A 19,193-nucleotide genomic window follows, 5' to 3' on the forward strand; every position below is an offset into this window, starting at 1 on the left:
GATACTAAATGACTACGATACCAATGACTGAATTATCTCATTTGAGTTAAATGAGATAGCTGCGTATATGAAGGTGCAACGATAATCAGGTTGAACTTGAAACTTTCATAAGACCGCGATAATAACCGGTCTCACGAAGCAACATATAATGTTTCAAACCGCTTTAATCTGAGATAAGTAAGAAAGTATCAAATTTCTTGATCGTCGTTCATCTCGAAATAATTGGTTGAATTGTGATCTGAATGATATGGATAAATTTCTCAAGCGAATTAAAATGTATTATTCTTTTGAAAAAGTCTGTTATATAGTCAATTGTACATTAAATTTTATAATAGAAAAGAAAGAGCTTCTATATAATGTATAGCATGCATATATATGTCTTCAAATTTTCCAGATTATTTTTTCCTTAATTATACCGATGTCCATGACTCTATTGTATCATAATGTTCGCGATATACCGTTAAATTTTCTCAAACAATTATCTCTGTAACGCGAGTTTCGTTACGCAGTGCTAAATAAATAGAAAAAAAAAGAAAGAAAAAAATGTAGATATATTTCCTTCGTCTTGTGCACCGTTGTCGAATCGCCTAATTATTTGCACGCGAAGGGGCAGGCGGCGCAAATAATTGCATTATACGATAACGCGTTAAATAATGATCGACGCGTATCAGGTTAGATGCCATGTGTGAATTCGCACGAGCTTACCATTGCCAGGGCATTACCTTATCTGGTCTTATAGCCGATTGCCTTGAAAATCACCGCAGTTGGTAGCTGCATATAGATAACTGCACCAAATGCCAAGCATATTTGCGCAAATCGCAGTAGCGCATCTTGCAAAATATTCCCGATTATCTAATTCTAATTAATTCACGAATGCGCCCCAATAATCTCTCAATTTCCATTTCTCACCCCTACATGTAGATAAAGTTGATGAATAAAATCAAAATAATTGTACTTGATTTTGACGATATTAAACAATTCGAATGGGCTTTTATTTTCTTAGAATCGCTTTCTCTCTGCAGCGTAATGTAAAGTAGCTGTGTATTTGTGGTAACGAGATTTTATTCTTTCATGACAACAAATAATATTTATGCAAATCTCGAAAGTGCATATTTATCTTTTAACAATGTGCAAAGATAAAATAATTTTCTAAATAGAAATTGTAAACATTTCTTTATTTTTCTCGAACGCCTATGAGTGAAGAAGTATATTGTCATGAGGAATTAAGGCGAAAATAATATTGAAAAGAAAGCGAATGTAATTTTTGTAACATTAGATGTAACTGTAACCTGCCACTTGGTTGGTGACTGAAACGACACGAGGACGCGATATTGAACGGTAGCTGTCAGCGTACGATCCTATTAGCCCGCATTGTATGCTAATGAGCGTTTGTCGCCTGTGATCCGTGCTTATATCGCATTATATCGTCGAGAACAGCGGTTCTCAACGAGAGAAAGGGAAAGAGAAAGAAAGAGAATCGCGCTTTTCCGTTGCGTCGCGATAATTTATCGCCTTATCACCGTCTCGTCGTTTATCCGTCATTTTCTCGCTATCAAAGTCGCCGAGACAATCTGAAATCCGAGCGCAACGCTTTCGTCGGCGTTTTAGTCGGCGAGATCCAATTAATCGAAGCCAATTAAAGATGCAATTACGTCGTGCTTCGCGTGAAATTGGTTATTCTCGAAGCAGACAGGGATGAGAGCTGTTACTATGCGATTACGGTCGGATTACGGTCGATTTAACGCCCTAATACGTTTCGTCGATGGATAAAAAGAAAAGTTGCGGTAGGAGAAACCCACGCTCAAAGGGTTACGTAAAATTACTCGCGGCTTTAGTGAAAAGTTCAGTCAGTAAACGCGAAAAACAAGGGGACAGCGATGAAAAAGGGTCGTCGCTTATCGATTCATAAACAGTTTGCGGCTTGGTCTAATTTCTCTTTTAATCCTTTGCACGCATTTTGAATCTAAAACGAGAACGTGAACGATCATTATCGGTTATGACATCAAAACTGCTCGGCGAATATACACACATTACATAAGAGAAACAAAAATTATATTTTGCACAACATTTAAAGATATAAAGTATATAAATTCACTGAAGATATATTACGTAGATATTATGGTCTATTATAACAATTTAGCTGTCCTGTGTTTCAATTATATTATTACATACACAATGTTTAATGTATATAATTTTAAGCAGTCTGAAAACATAGTTGAACATAATATATGGTCGATGAGGACACACTGTGGTTTAATGGGCGCGTAAATTTTTTTATGAGTCATTAAAACAATCATGAAAACGATTTATCACAATAAAAAATAATAATATCCATCACAATAAAATATAAAATATGTTTGATTAATTTTACTATGTAAATATAATGTAAATATAATTTTTTGGTAAATATAAAATACTGTGTAAAATTAATCAAACATGCATATTTTATATTTACATTATATATATATTATATTTACATAGTAAAATTAATCATAGTAAAATTAATCAAACATATTTTATATTTTATTGTGATAGATATTGTTATTTTTTATTGTGATAAATATTAATCGGAGAAACTCTCATGAAATTCTTTCCATACTATATTGTCCCACAATTACCATGATTTTCATGGTAAATTCTAAGAGAAAATTCTCTGTGTTCAATTATTTTTAATTATTTTCAAATATAATAATTATTTAAAACTTTAATAATTTATTTATTTTTTATCATATACCTATATTAAAAAAAATTTTTTTTATTAAATCTATTATATAAATTTTTATTTTAATTGGATAAAAAATTGATGGCTATAATTTGTGTACTAAATATATAACATTGTGAATCTCTTTGTCTCTCTCTCTCTCTCTCATTACATCTTGAGCATTATGTATATTAGAATTTGATAATAACGCGAGACAAAACTAGATGTATAGTAAAGATTCTCATACTTAACTATTATATATTTATTATTTTTATAATTTCATTTTCTCTGAACGTTTATAAAGTCAATAATAATAATAATAATAATAAATAAACTCGAGAGAAAAAATATATATAGTTTTTCTACATAAATTTTAAGAATTTAAAAATAATAAATACAGTAAAAATACATTTAACTATAAATGAAAAAATAATTTATTTTTAATCACATTGCTAAATTAAAATTATATTTTTATTAATAAAATTATTTTTTTTTTAATATTAAATCTTTTATTATATAAAAATTTTGTTTAACCTGATAAAAAATTTATGGCTAAAATTTACGTACTAAATATATAACATTATATGTGAATCATTACATATCGAACATTATATAATATTGAATTGAAGACAATAACATTACTAACGCTCACCGATAAAATTTTCGCTGCATTTCAAGTACTCCATATTCCACTGTATATTATATATCCAATTATATCGAATTGACAGAGGGATTCGGGGTACATTCTGCACTATTCCAAATTAATGTGCTTTTATATAGATCACTCATACACTCGTGCAAATGCCCGATATGAATTCGACACTCCCGCACTGACGACGAGATACGTGATTTACTTTCGAGACGAAGCGAGAAAAAATGGTAGAAAGGGAGAGAAAATTTGTTCTCAAGACTCCCGTTTCGCGGCGTCATGACGTCACATAAGAAGCAATTTCACGTGCCTACGTCACTCGGGTTTACTGCTCAAGTAACACTTGCGTCCATTTTGAATTTCGCCCGGTGCATTCCCTATTGTCTTAAAATGCAGTCTTGCGTGCTAATTACCGCGCCACGATACTCGTCCAATGTCGATTCGGCACCGGAGACACTCGCCGAACATTAATTCGACCCTCCTGGCGCTCGTTCATATCCACGATTCACCTACGAAGAGGGACGGGCCGCGAGCCTTTGTCCAACGGTCGCCGAGACTCGCTGAGCTCGCTCCACCACTTTGCCGGTGCTCTGAATCGCCACAATTCCGCGAGATAACGCGTTCCCGATACTTATTAACGCGGCACGGCGTTAATACGGCACTCCCGACACTAATTCGCGCTCGCGGATTACCTCGGACCAAAAAAAAATCGCGAAAATACGCCGAATCTACGGACTGCCGAAACGACCACCGGCAGGGGACTCGACGAGACTGCAGTAACGCCACCGCGCATGCGCGCCGAAACTTTTGAAACTACCGGCGTCGCGTCGCGCAAATTGACAGAATATTATCGCGAAGAATAATGATAAAATCCTGACAATATTACGTCGAGCACACACACATACACATTTTATTCGACATTCGATGTTCGCCGCGATTATAATGCGTGTACTCGAGTCGTTTCGAGAAGTTATAATCGAAGGAAAAATGCGAATGTTTTGTCTAGAGAGGACAGAGCGGCCGCGTCGCACATGCGCGGACATGTCTATGTGTTTGTGTACGTGGCGAGCTCGCACGTAAGGAGGGGGAGGGGGAGGGAAGCATGCGTCGTCGTGAAACTCTATACGGCCCAGTAAATCGAATATATATAAATGCTTTCTTTTTCTCGCGACACTCTCGCTCTCGTCGTCCTTTCTCTATCCGTTTTTTGGAAGTACGAACAAAGTAAACCCGATCTGTTTGTTTTAAGGATAATCTTTTTCCAGCTGCGACTAGAAAGTTTCGAGTGATAGATTAAAGTTTATTTCCCTCCCCTTCAGCGCTTCGTCTTTATATTTTAATTAAAAGCGTATCACTTTATTTTGTCTTTCTAATACACTGAAAAAAGTTGTTAATCATTTCAGAATGAGAAAGATAAATAAAAAAGATATTAAGCTATCTAAGCCAAATTATCAGAACCTAATAAATTATATGTGGAATTAATTTGCTAATATTTTTTCTTTTTTTTGCCATTAAAAAATTCTTTTGCTCAAACCATTAAAAAGTTACGTTGGCTAGATAGCTTAAGATTAAGTTATAATACTCTTGTAAAAAATAGCATCGAAGTAAAAAATTAGTAGTGTTAAAATTATTTGTTACTTTTTACTTCAAAAAATTTTTTGCTTCATTTTTCAAAAAGATACCAATAATAAATTGCGGCGCTCAAGAGTAAAACGCATTAAAGAAATTAGTTGTTTGCATTATTATAGCATCAGAAAAATAATAATTCAAGAAACATGCTGATGCTATAATAATGCGAGCAATTAATTTCTTTAATGCGCTTTAATCTTGAGCTCCGCATTTTGTTATTTTGGTATCTTTTTGAAAGATGAAGCAAAAAAATATTTTTCAAAGTAAAAAAAGCCAAAAAAAATTGCAAATAATTTTAATACTATATTAATTTTTTGCTCTGACTTATGCATATGCTATATTTCACAATGACTTGATAAAAAATAAATTTTTTAAACATACGCGAACAAAAAATTCCGGATCTGGATATCTTGAGAGCAAATTCAGGGAACATTCTGATGTTATAATAATGCGAGCAACTAATACTCTTTAATGCGGTTTACGCTCGAGCGCCGCAGTTTGTCATTGATATATTTTTAAAAACTGGAACAAAAGAAATATTTTTGAAGGGAAAATGTAGCAAAAAAATAGCAAAAAATTTTAGTATTATTTTTTTTCTCTGATTTATGTATATGCTATTTTTTACAAGAGTATTATAACTTCATCTTAAGCTATCTAGCCAACGTAACTTTTTAATGGTTTGAGCAAAAGAATTTTTTTATAGCAGAAAAAAAATTAGCAAAATAATTCCATATATAATTTATTAGGTTCTGATTATTTGGCTTAGATAGCTTAATATATCTCAATTCTATTCTACACAATGACATTTCGCGCACTCTCTCTCTCTCTCTCGATTACCTTAAAAGATTTTACACAAAAAAATGTAATAGCAAAAAATAGAATATGCAAGAATTTAAGAATTCAAAAAAATTGTAAAAAACGAAATAGAGGTTAGTTATCGAATAGGTTAACTATCGAAAGATAATGAGATGATCGGATCATGCATATACACGCGTGTGCCTTCCGCGTACAGTAACAAAGATCTTAAGAAATACAGAATAAAACTTTGGCATACAATGAATTTTTCTGCGGATGGTTGGAAGTGGTACGAGTGTATAATTAACGACTGTTATTAGTGATGGTTGTCCAACTGTAAGCCCGTAGCTCATCTTAAAACCGCCGTCTGGCTGACTGCTCGGCTTTAATATGCGTGTGTGTGTGGGTGTGTGTACGTATGTGTATATATATATATATATATATATATATATATATATATATATGCGCCTACACGTATATGAGTATATCATCGACACTTGTATAAGCATTCGAGCATTCGATACGTTATACGCAAATGCTGAAATAGATATCAACAATTAAACGAGTGAAAGACTACAGTAACGTAAAAATTAACATTAGATATATATATATATATATATGAAACGTTCAATCCACATCGGGGCGAGTAATTATCGTCCATAACATTCTCATAATTCAAGGTACTATCTCATTATGTCAACTTTATGCAAATTTACTCGCACAATTTCCCGTCTCTTACATGATTGCTCGAATGAAAAGCACATATCTACGCGAGATACGTATCTTCTTCTCGTTTCAACATATTCTGACTTTGTACATATCTATATGACGAAATATATTTCAGTGATTCAATCTTTTTTTTATTGCATATCTGAGCCATTTCTTATTTATAATATTAACTTCCTATTATATTTGTTAATTCGTCATTTTAAAGAAATCTTGTAAGAAAGTCTAAATAGATAGCAGTGAAATAAATATAAAGAGAATAAATATATACTTTACTTACTTTAGATTGACGTTTGTATTAGGATACTAAATAAGATATTCCATGCCCTAGTCGAAGTAGCAAATCTTGACGCGAATCATCAAGGAATTAATGAATATGAACTAATATTTCCTACATCGATAACTAATTTACGTCCGACACAGAGACATAAAGATCGCAGTGAAAGTATCGTAACATCGAGAATATCAATACATCGAGAAATCCCATCTCGAGGACGGGATCAGGGATCAGGGTCTAAGCGTCGACGCGGCGAACGAGATACATGCCACGTGCGTGTCGACATAATTATGCTACGCGCCGTCAGGTAGATGAAGTCGATACGGACGCAGGGGCCGTTTAAGCGCCTCCGAGAGCATAAATAATCCTATTAAACGTGTCACTGCTTGTGTCAACAATCTGACAGACAAGCAGCCTATCTCGGGCGCCGCGCTGCCGATCGTAGGAACGCGTGTGCATCGATTAAATGCAGATACGTGCGTTCACACGTGGGTCGCGTCTACGAGAACCAATGTCAAGAAGTCACGGAAATGATCTCATCGACGACGGGTGCGAGAATATTATGCAATGTTCATTGCTCTGCTAGTCCGGGCACGCGCACGTGCGTATTTTGATCCGCTTGTAAAGACATGTAAAATTTACGTTATGCCGCGAACACGAGAAAGAGAGAGAGAGAAGTCCGATCGAAAGCGATGGTATTTCAAGTGCGGCCGATCTCTTCCTAAGAATTGAAAACGTCCGTTTACAGTTAAGAGCCGCGGCTTGCCACCTGTTTGACCGTGCGGTTGTTCCGCAAACCACTTTGTCGATTCGATGTGTGAGTAAATAAGGATACGCAATAGAACACGTCTCGCGCGACTCGAGTGTCTCTTCGGAAGGCCAGTCCGTCATTTGCGACGAGGTGTCACTGAGTGATTTTTAGTTGCGTCTAGAGATTATTTGAGCTATTTGCAGTCAACGTTTTCTTAACAGGAACGTCGAAGTATCGATGGTCTTTAAGTCAGTAAATAAAAACGTACGATTTCACGGCCCGTATGAATTAAATTCAGAGGCACAGATAAATGACGAAACTTTGCTCTTTGTTCAATTTAAAGTAGACTCCACTTGGAATATTAATTAAAAACATGGTTGTCAAAAAATAGATATTCAATATTGAATATTAAAAAGATGTAATATTAACAAATATACACATTCTCAAAATTCGGAAAAATATAACAAGAACGTACATATTTTTTAAAAATATCACTCAATATATATTCTTCCTTGTATTTAGAACTTTAGAATGCACAGATTGCTCGATTCTAAGTTTTATTTTTATATATTTATAACGATCGCACTTCAAGTTGATTTAAACTAGAAATCTAATAAGAATTATAGTATATAAATGTTAAATGTGGGATAAGAATATGGTTGAAATTGAAAGATTTCGCAGATAAACAAATCTTTCCAAGCATAAATTAATATATCGTTGTTAAATGTTTAAATGTCTAATTAGAAGCAATTTACGCAAATAGCTAATGGGCAATTTGTCGCGCGTTTATAATTCAAGGAAAAAGGAAAAAAAAAAAAACGTATGTCCACGTAAATCCCTTCTGGAAATATAGTAATTAGGTCAAAACAGATTATGTTAGAGCGATAGCTTAAACCATTAATAAATTAGAAAACAGTTTTTTTTCTGCTTGTGCTTACAAGTGAAGCGATTAAATGAATGAGATAATGCTAATGAAATATTATGCAATTCTGGCAAAATTTTTATTTGAATTTTTATTTTATTTGCAAAATTCTATTATGTGCTGATAAAACTTTCAAATAGTTCTATAATCTTTTTTATCGCAGTCTTTAAATTATTGTCATTAAATTGTGCTATTTAATATATTGATGCTATTTTAAAAAATTTTATATTTTATAAAAAATATAGTATACAAATAATGATTCTGCCAATCGCGCGAATGTGTTGAATTTCGAATTAAAATACAAACTGTATTTATTTTATACGATGTAAAAATAAGGCATAAATTTTCAAAATTTAATAGTCTCGTAATTTAGCTGAATTTAAAATCTAAATAAAGACAGCAAAAGTTCATATTTCATGTGTTACATGAAACCGAAAGTTAAGATCGCCGAGATGTTGGAAATTTAATGAAGATTGCAATCTAAAGTTTAAGAACTATGGAGAGTTAACCGGGAAGACAAAATAATTGTATGCGTCAGTGAGGAGAATTGAAAAGATGCGCAATCTCACTAACAAGTATGGACTGCCGTCGATATCGCGTTGATAAGACAGAAAAAGAAAGAGGAAAGAGATAGAAAGCAGAGACTAAACTATTCTTTGATGCCGCGGGACTCTCACGTTAGGCGATTAACAGTACTTCTCGTGGGTCATAACTTTCCGAACAAGCTTCGACGAGGCTTTGTCACCGGGGCTCCGATCGTCGGTGGCGAGCCCCTCGTAAATCTGATAATTACTACACCCAAAGCCGCGTGTGTACCCGACCGCCGAAAGAATAGCAAATGAAATAACTGCGAGCGACTAATAACACTGTGTTTCTCCTCTCTTTTCTCTTTCTCTTTGTCTCTCAGCCCGCGTGGCTCACGACGCGACTGCGAGAAAACATTATTCGCCGGGTTGCATCGCCGCGAGTAAACCGAATCAGGAACGTGCGACCGCAAATTAAGACGCGCTTTGTGCGTGCACATGCACATATCTACGTAGTCACGCGAAGCTTCACGTTACTATGTACAGACCACCCTCGCGACAACTGAGCGTTTATCCTCACCAGTGACGAACCCGGAATTCTCGAGTGCTTTATGCGAAGACGCTGTTTTCGTATCTATTGTATATGTATAAATACATTAGCCCTCCGAATTCTCGGAAAGCGAACGCACAATATACTGGCTCGAATTTCTTCTTAGCGTTATCTTACAAAATTCAGAGTCGATTTCAGTTAGATGTATAATTCCCGAGTTATAAAGCATCGAGAATGAAAAGTTCTTTGTGGTTCAAATTTTAGAAGCGCAAATCAATAATAGAACGTTATTTTAATTTGATTAACTTAACATAGATATGAAGAATAATGTTAGATATCATCAGTTTCATTAGCGAAAACATCAAAAAATGTCATTGTTACAATTTTATACATCATACATATATCAATATAACTTTAAAATTGATTTCAAATTTGACGCTATGTATTCATGTACACTGAGAGAATTTTCTCTTAGAATTTATCCTGAAAATCATGATAATCGTGGGACAATATAGTATGGAAAGAATTTTATCAGAATTTCTCTGATTAATATTTATCACAATAAAAATAATAATATCTACCACAATAAAATATAAAACATGTTTAATTTTACTAAACTGCATAGTAAAATTAATCAAACATATTTTATATTTTATTGTAATAGATATTATTTGTTTTGTTGTAATAAATATTAATCATAAAATTCTTTCCATACCATGTTGACCCACGATTACCATGATTTTCAGGGTGAATTCTAAGGGAAAATTCTCTCAGTGTACCTGAATACATAGCGTCAAATTTGAAATCAATTTTAAAGTCGATATTGATATGTATGATTTATAAAATTGTAACAATGACATTTTTTGATGTTTTCGCTAATGAAACTGATGATATCTAACATCATTATTCTTCATATCTATGTTAAATTAATCAAATTAAAATAATGTTCTATTATTTATTTGCGCTTCTAAAATTTGAATCACAAAGAACTTTTCATTCTCAATGCTTTATGATTATTCTTTCAAGATACTATCTTTTTTTATCGTGGACTTATTAACACTTGACTATTTACGATTATAGAAATCTGATACCATCGTGGGATTGGGACTTTCGTACTCGGAAAGTTACCAACTAATCCATCAAGTCGCCGGTCAGTCGTAGAGTCGACGAACCTCTCTATCGATCTTTACCTTCTATCTACGTTCATCCTCCCCCGTTTGTTCATCGTGCAGTAGAAATGTCTGTCATTTCTATTGTCATTTCTATTGTCGTTTCTATTGTCGTTTCTATTGTCGTTTCTATTGTCGTTTCTATTGTCGTTACTCGCCAAATTTCGCGCTTTGATCTTCGGGAATGAAACGAAGATTATTTCTTCCATATTTATATATATTCTCGACTATGTCGTGCTTATTGATTATATGATTTATTAATATTAACACAAAGAACAGATTAATTTTGGGACTTTTAATTAGATTTGAAAATTCTTAGCTATTTATATACGGCAAGGCATTTTTTAAACATTTTTTGTGACGCTAGAGTTAACAGATAAGCACCTAGGAAAGTCTCTTAATATTTTTATTACTATCAAGTTATTAATATCTGGTTATATACATATATGTATATACATATATTTCGCGGGATAGAAGAAAGAAAGAAAAAGAGAAGAACATCGAGAAAAAATGCGCGGAGATCGCGATAAACGCAAAAAAGCCAGCGTGTATATAAAACGAGTATTGATAGCGTATGCCTCTAATAGTGTAATGCGTAATCGATAATAAACAAATGCTGCCCCGTGTAGTACATTCACACACACGATAAGCGGTTGGCAATAAGTGATGGCAGAAACTATTTTCCGCCACGAAATACGATATCTTTCTCGTGTTGTATAATCGATTTTTCTTCTCGCTATTCAAAGGCGCACTCGAGTATTTCGCATTATTCGGAAGATTACAGATTTTTAACGATCAAAATCACTACTTAATCTTGCTTGCACCGGGATTCATTATGCACAAATCTGCTATCTTTATACCGAGAGATATAGATATTCTGAAGTGGATACTCTCTCTCAACCGTGCGTGTCCGTATTAGTGCATGTATTAATTTGTCAGAATGACCCACACGAGAGTGATAAAAGCGCAATAATTGCAGGCGCAGTTCGCAATGCGAGTTTATATCGCGATAGAGCAAATATATTACTAATGTGTTACAGAATGTAATTGAAAGTTTAAGAACTAGAAATAATCATCAAATCATCTTTATGAAATTAGTTATGAGAGGAGATAATGATTATTTTTTATACGCATAAATATATATTTAAATAATATAGAATATGTTGCGACCGAAATAATTTAATTATTTTGTATTATTTTTAGTATATCTTTGAATAGCAATATATGGAATATTTTGCAGGCAGTAAAGATATGATATTTCAATTATAAAATAATTATACACACAAAGATAATGCGTTTATATTTCAAAAGTTAATTCTTTTTAACTGAATTATTGTATTATTGAAAAATTTTTTATGTAAAAATTTGTTACATTCCTTCTTCAAAGATATCACACAATAATTCAAATAAAAAGAATTTATTTTTGAAATAACGCATTATCTTTACATCTATAACTGTGTGTATATGTTGATTATTTTGTATTTATAGGTTTTTTATATCTATGATGTAATATATAATTTGAGAGCACAATACTATATTACAGTATAAATATAAGAAACATATATTTTTTAAAAATTAAAATTAAAATTTTATACTAAAATCTATGTTAAATTAATCAAATTAAAATAACGTTCTATTATTGATTTGCGCTTGTAAAATTTGAAAAGCACAAAAAACTTTTCATTCTCATTGCTTTATAATTCGGGAATTATATATCTAACTGAAATCGACTCTGAATTTTGTGAGATAACGCTAAGAAGAAATTCGAGCCAGTATATTGTGCGCTCACTTTCCGTGAATTCGAAGCGCTAATGTGTGTGTGTATATATATGTATAACGAAATGCGTGTCGCCATGTTTGTAAACAACGGCACGCTCTGAACTTGCACGATTGAGAGATGTACGCCATTTTGGCTTTGTCTATAACACAAGCAGCTTTGAAAATTCACACATACAATACTTCGCTCACCAGAGTTATCTGGAAAACCTGCTTCCCGGAAACACTGCCACCAGCCTGCACCTCTTGGTTTAATCCGAGCGGCGCCTATCACAGAGATTTCCACTTTCCACTTTTGTGCATCAACCGTTCAACGCGCGCACAACGAAACGAAAACTTGCGACACTCGATCGAGCACGGGCGAGTCCGAGAATCTAATCCTTCGCGAGGCACAATGAACACGATTGTCACGAACAGTGCGTAATCACGATCCCGGGCAGTTCAGTTGGAATTTCCGCGAAAACTTGCCGGCACGGGTCCAAGTCCAAACGCCATCCCGTGCTGCCGAGCGATCCGTCGAAACTGCGTGAGAAATCTCGACGCCGACGCAACTTGACGGCGTTGCGGGCGGGGCGGAAGGGGGAAGGTGGGTAGGAAGAGAGGGCGCAAATTCGAAATTTTCAAACTTGTCAACCGGAAAAATCGACAGGTACGAGCTCGTTTATCGCGGCACGCGCTCGTTTCATTTATGTAATAAGAAACACACGACGGGATGCCGCGAAAGAAAATATATTCACACACGTCCGGCACTGTTTTGAGCCTCGGAGATCACATTACTTCTGTGCGACGCACAACACGTTCAAGCTCGTCCGCGAGTCGATGGTCGCGCGCGATTATGTACAGTCAAAACGGAAACTGCGCGACGAGCATAATCTCGCGTCGCGACGTCGATGCTCGTCGCAAAACGAGCTGTTCGAACTGACGACCGACACCGTCCTTCGTCGGGAATAGCGGCTCTTCTTCTCCGTGGGCGTGATGCGCGCGAAAACGTCGCGGACGCTCGATGTTGATACCGCCGCGGGGAACTACTTCCTGCGGTAACGCGTTCACGCCGATGTGCTCGACATCGCCACCGATCACCGACGGATCATCTCGTCGCGGCCGACGATCTTTCCCGCGCGGACACACGTTTATCGCGAACTGCCGGCATGACGGCGGGACACGCGCGCGTGTCGTGCGTGAACCGACGATGAACACAGCACCGAAAAACGTCCTCCAGCCGTGATCGACGCGCCCGTACTGCCGTATACGGGACGGCACGGGGTGACACGACGGGTGGGCGGCGGGCGACGATGTGCGACGACGTGCGACGACGACGCGCGAACGGAGCCGCTGGTGGCCGACTGCCGCCGACGAACGGGCGGGCAGCCTCGTACGCTTCGTTCCGTACGATCAGCTGATCGCTAGGCACGCTGCTATGGGAACTCGATAACGTCGGCGGTTGACTCCATCAAACGGGATTCCACAGGCGGCGATTCATTTCGTAGATTCAAAAGCATGCTCGCGCACGTTACGCGCAAACTTATGCTCGTACGCATGCATGGATGTCCACGACGTAGCTCCCCGATACGTACATATATCGCGCACGTGCCACACCGCTGTAGTGTCAGATGACAATCTCTTGTATGTGCGCACGCACGTGATAGACGCGTCGTGCGCGGGATGTCCGTCAACCTGAGCGACGAAGATAACACGCGTCATACAGAGATTTATTTTCACGTAGAGTTCGCTTTTTTCTTTCTTTCTTTCTTTCTTTCTTTCTTTCTTTATAACCAGGGTGGCGTGTCAGACAAACAGTAAAATAGAAAACGACAAGAGACACAAACTGACAGACTGACAGACACAAAAAAAAGAGAGCGGCAAAAAAGAAGAGGGATGGGAGAAGAAAAGAGACGTTGTTATAATAAACTCTGACCTAAGCATCTAAACGCGACTCATCACGCGGCTTAAAAAACGGCGAGCGTGACAGGAAGGAAAATCACGAGGCGAGCGTGGTGATTGCGCGAGCGACAACGTTCACCATCCGTTCGAGTCGGCAGCCGGGCGTGCACTGCCTTCTCGAATCGTCGGTTGGTTCTCCATCCTCAACTCCTGCTGGCTGGCTGACTGGCTCGCTCGCAGCCTCCGCCGACCACCCGACCAGAGTAACCGTGATGACGGGGGATCGGCTTAATGATATCTTAGTAATAGAAGAATGGGCAATCGATTAAGCGAAATATTTATTGGAATTAACTGCTTTTCGAGAACGCAATGAGAAGAAAGAAGAGAACAGAGGGGAAAAAGGCAATTAACTCTTGATTTTATTATCGATATACTCACAATCAGTTGTATTTAACGTCTCATTAATACTAACCAGAAATAATTCAACTTTTTATTGCTTTCCTACTTAATTTATTATATTAAAACAACAAAAAAGTGCGCTACGAGCACGATAATCTTCAATTTTAGTAAAATAGAATGATATTAAAGATTAAAGTTCAAAAGAATATTTTCAGATAAATAATATAAAGTTTGTTTTAACTCGATTAATATTTTATTGACAGAAATCAGCTGATAACTGTCAAATATATTAATCGAATTTAAAGAATTACAACATATTATTTAAAACATTATTATTTCAACTTTTATAACATATTATTATATTAAAAATTAATTAGCAAATTAACGCTTTAATCAGATGATTTCTGTCAAAACATCTTAATAAAGCAAAAACTTGTTAATTAAATTCTAAAATAATAAAATGTTCTAAAAATAAAAAATAAGGTCCAATCGTCCAGTGTATATTTTTTCTTTATAATATCAAATTTATTAAAATAATTGCTCTATCTCGGGGTAGTGAAAAAAGAGTAATGTCGATTTTTCGTCACTAAACTACTGAAATTATTGAACACACAATTCATTATTTGAATTCATACTCTTACGATAAATTTACATTACGAATGTTTTATAATTTATAATGTTTATAAATTTGATAAAATTTTTTAAGAGTTTTTATAGTTTTGTTAACAATTTTGGGTAGCACCTCACGAGTTTTACCAATAACTATTAATGCTCGAAGCGCTAAAATTGATATATAAAAAGTTATCGCAAATTTTCGTATGACAGGTCGACTTTAAATTTCTGGCCCGACGTAAAAGTGGAAAAAGTGAAATAAATCGATATCTCGGAAACTATAATAGATAGAGCCATGCGGTTTCCACGTCTTTTCCAGTTCTATCAATAACTATTAATGCTCCAAGCCTGATTATCAGAACTGTTAAAAAATTTTTATTCATCGAAATAAAAACTTTTTAAAGGTTCTGATAATCGGGTGTGTGAAGTTGGCACCCCTATGTTACGATATCATAGTTCTGTTAAGAGTTCTGAATTATTTAGAAGCTAAGGAAGAGTTCTTGATAGTTTTTATAAATAGTTCCGGTCATTATGATAATGAAAATTGACTTTGAAAAATGGGGGTGCCAACTTCACACACCCAGATTTTTGGATGCTGAAAACGATGCCGCAAGCCAATTTTTACTAGCACATCAGATTTCCGAAATAATTGAAGTTTAATATGCAAAAAACGGATTTTTTGTGATATTTGAGATTCTTTTGTAAAAAAGGTTAATGTTATCTGGAAAATCTGATAAGATGTTATGAATATATTGTTCATCCTATAAAATGCATTTTTTTTTATTTATATATCTCACTTTTTAGCCATATATATTATAAAAAATTAAAGCTAAAAACTACTTTCCATATAAAGACGAGTGTCTCATATGAAAAATAGTTTCCAACTTTAATTTTTCATAACATGGCTAAAAAGTAAGACATCGAAATAAAAAATGCATTTAATAGGAGATAAACAATACATTCATATCTGATCAAAATGTTTAGGTAACGCTAACTTTTTTTTACGAAAAAATCTCAAATATCGCAAAAAAGCAGTTTTTTGCATAAAAAACTGCTCAATTATTTCGGAAACCTGACGTGCTAGTGAAAATTTATTTGCGGCATCGTTTTCAGCACTCAAAAAAGAACATTGTCTGATTTAAAATAATTTTTGGGTGCACACTAGTGTAATTAAAAATTTTTTTAAAAAGCGCGTTTAAAATTACGGAAAAAAACATTCCTCCGTTCAAAAATAAAAAATATTAAAAAAAAAACGTGTCAACTTAACATTATTACGGTATCTAAATAGCGATCTTAAAATTTGGAAATAATTATGGCCACTAATGATTAAAATTTATTAAAAACTGAAAAAAATTGATATAAAATTATATATACTAAAACAACACAAGCGCTACTTCTTCCTCGCGCGCCTTTCCTCGATTTTATATAAAAATAAAAAAGAATGAAATTTTTATATAAAGTTTGTTTAAACTTAATTAATATTTTTTGAAAGAAATCAGCTAATTAAAGCGTTAATTTGCTAAATAAATTTTAAAATAAAAATATATTATAAAAATTAAAATAATAATGTTATAGTAATATAAGTCTGCGTTGTATAAGATCCGCGGCTAAAAAGTAACGATATTTAACATTTTTATAGGAGCCAAAAATTCATCGCTTGTATATTTCGATAGTACATTGCTTGCAGATTATTTTTATATCATAAACATATAAGCGTACAAATTTTTTTTATTTAATATACGTAATATAAGTCTGCGTTGTATAGGGTCCGCGGCTAAAAAGTATCGATATTTAATATTTTAAAAAAAGCCAAAAATTCATCGCTTGCATATTTCGATGCTATATTATTATTAGATTATTTTTATAAACACCATATAAACGTACAAATTCATTTATTTTATATACAAAATGTCTACTATATAAAGATACTCTGCAATCAATGTACTATTAACATATACAATGGATGATTTTTGGCTATTCTTAAAATATTAAATATCAATAATTTGTAGCCGCGGAATTTATATTTATTATATAAAAAAATTTGTACGCTATGTTTATGATATAAGAATAATCTGCAAACAATATACTATCAATATATACAAGCGATAAATTTTAGGCTATTTTTAAAATATTAAATATCAATCTCTTGTAACTACAAAGTATCGACAGTTTAAAAGGATATTAAATATTTTAAAAGGAGCCAAAAATTCATCGCTTGTATATTTTGATAATACACTATTTAAAAATTATTTTTATATCATAAACATATGAGCGTACAAATTATCTTATTTAATATACGTAATATTGCGTTGTATAGCGTTCGCTACAAAGTATCGATATTAATTATTTTAAAGAGAGCCAAATATTCATCATTAGCATTAATAGTTATTGATAAAACTAGAAAAAACCGCATGGCTCTATCTATTATATTTTCCGAGATATCGATTTATTTCACTTTTTCCACTTTTACGTCGGGCCAGAAATTTAAAGCCGACCTGTCATACGAAAATTTGCGATAACTTTTTATATATTAATCTTAGCGCGTCGGTCATTAATAACTATTAGTAGAACTCGTGAACTGCTACCCAAAATTGTCAACAAAACTATCGAAACATTAAAAAAATTTTTATTCATCGTCAAAAAATTTCTATCCCGATGAATAAAAATTTTTTAACAGTTCTGATAATTAGGCTTGGAGCATTAATAGTTATTGATAAAACAAGTAAAAACATGGAAACCGCATGTCTCTACTTATTATAGTTTAAAAGATATCGATTTATTTCACTTTTACGAAATTTTCGTATGTCAGGTCGACTTTAAATTTCTGGCCCGACGTAAAAGTGGTAAAAGTGAAATAAATCGATATCTTTTAAACTATAATAAACAGAGATATGCGGTTTCCACGTTTTTACTTGTTCTATCAATAACAATTAATGCTCCAAGCCTAATTATCTGAACTGTTAAAAATTATTTATTCCCCGGGACATAGATATTTTTCGACAATAAATAAAAATTTTTTTAATGTTTCTATAGTTATTTTAACAATTTTGGGTAGCACCGGACGACTTTTACCAATAACTATTAATGCTCGAAGCGCTGAGATTGTTATATAAAAAGTTATTGCAAATTTTCGTATGTCAGGTCCACTTTAAATTTCTGGCCCGATGTAAAAGTGGTAAAAGTGAAATAAATCGATATCTTTTAAACTATAATAAACAGAGACATGCGGTTTCCACGTTTTTACTTGTTTTATCAATAACTATTAATTCTCCACGCCTGATTATCAGAACTGCTAAAAATTATTTATTCCCCGGGACATAGAAATTTTTCGACAATAAATAAAAATTTTTTTAATGTTTCTATAGTTATTTTAACAATTTTGGGTAGCACCGGACGAGTTCTACCAATAACTATTAATGCTCGAAGCGCTGAGATTGTTATATAAAAAGTTATTGCAAACTCTCGTATGACAGATCGAAAAATTTCTGGCCCGACGGAAAAGTGGTAAAAGTGAAATAAATCGATATCTTTTAAACTATAATAAACAGAAACATGCGGTTTCCACGTTTTTACTTGTTTTATCAATAACTATTAATTCTCCACGCCTGATTATCAGAACTGTTAAAAATTATTTATTCACCGGGACATAGAAATATTTCAATAAATAAAAATTTTTTTAATGTTTCTATAGTTATTTTAACAATTTTGGGTAGCACCGGACGAGTTCTACCAATAACTATTAATGCTCGAAGCGCTGAGATTGTTATATAAAAAGTTATTGCAAACTCTCGTATGACAGATCGAAAAATTTCTGGCCCGACGGAAAAGTGGT

General features: G+C 34.0%; 1 protein-coding gene across 1 annotated transcript in view; it reads right to left on the reverse strand.

Annotated features, from left to right (window-relative positions):
• Nucleotides 1-14,502, reverse strand: part of LOC145938774 (uncharacterized) — a 297,324-nt gene extending 282,822 nt beyond the window's left edge. Inside the window, exon 1 of the mRNA XM_083042528.1 lies at nucleotides 12,662-14,502. The gene's annotated coding sequence lies outside the window, so the exon portion shown is untranslated. The remainder of the gene's footprint in view (nucleotides 1-12,661) is intronic.
• Between the last annotated feature and the right edge of the window lie 4,691 nt (nucleotides 14,503-19,193).

This window comes from Prenolepis imparis, unplaced genomic scaffold, assembly GCF_030444845.1.
Source record: "Prenolepis imparis isolate NDT839.2.m4 unplaced genomic scaffold, iyPreImpa1.0 SCAF_7, whole genome shotgun sequence".
Lineage (NCBI taxonomy): Eukaryota > Metazoa > Arthropoda > Insecta > Hymenoptera > Formicidae > Prenolepis > Prenolepis imparis.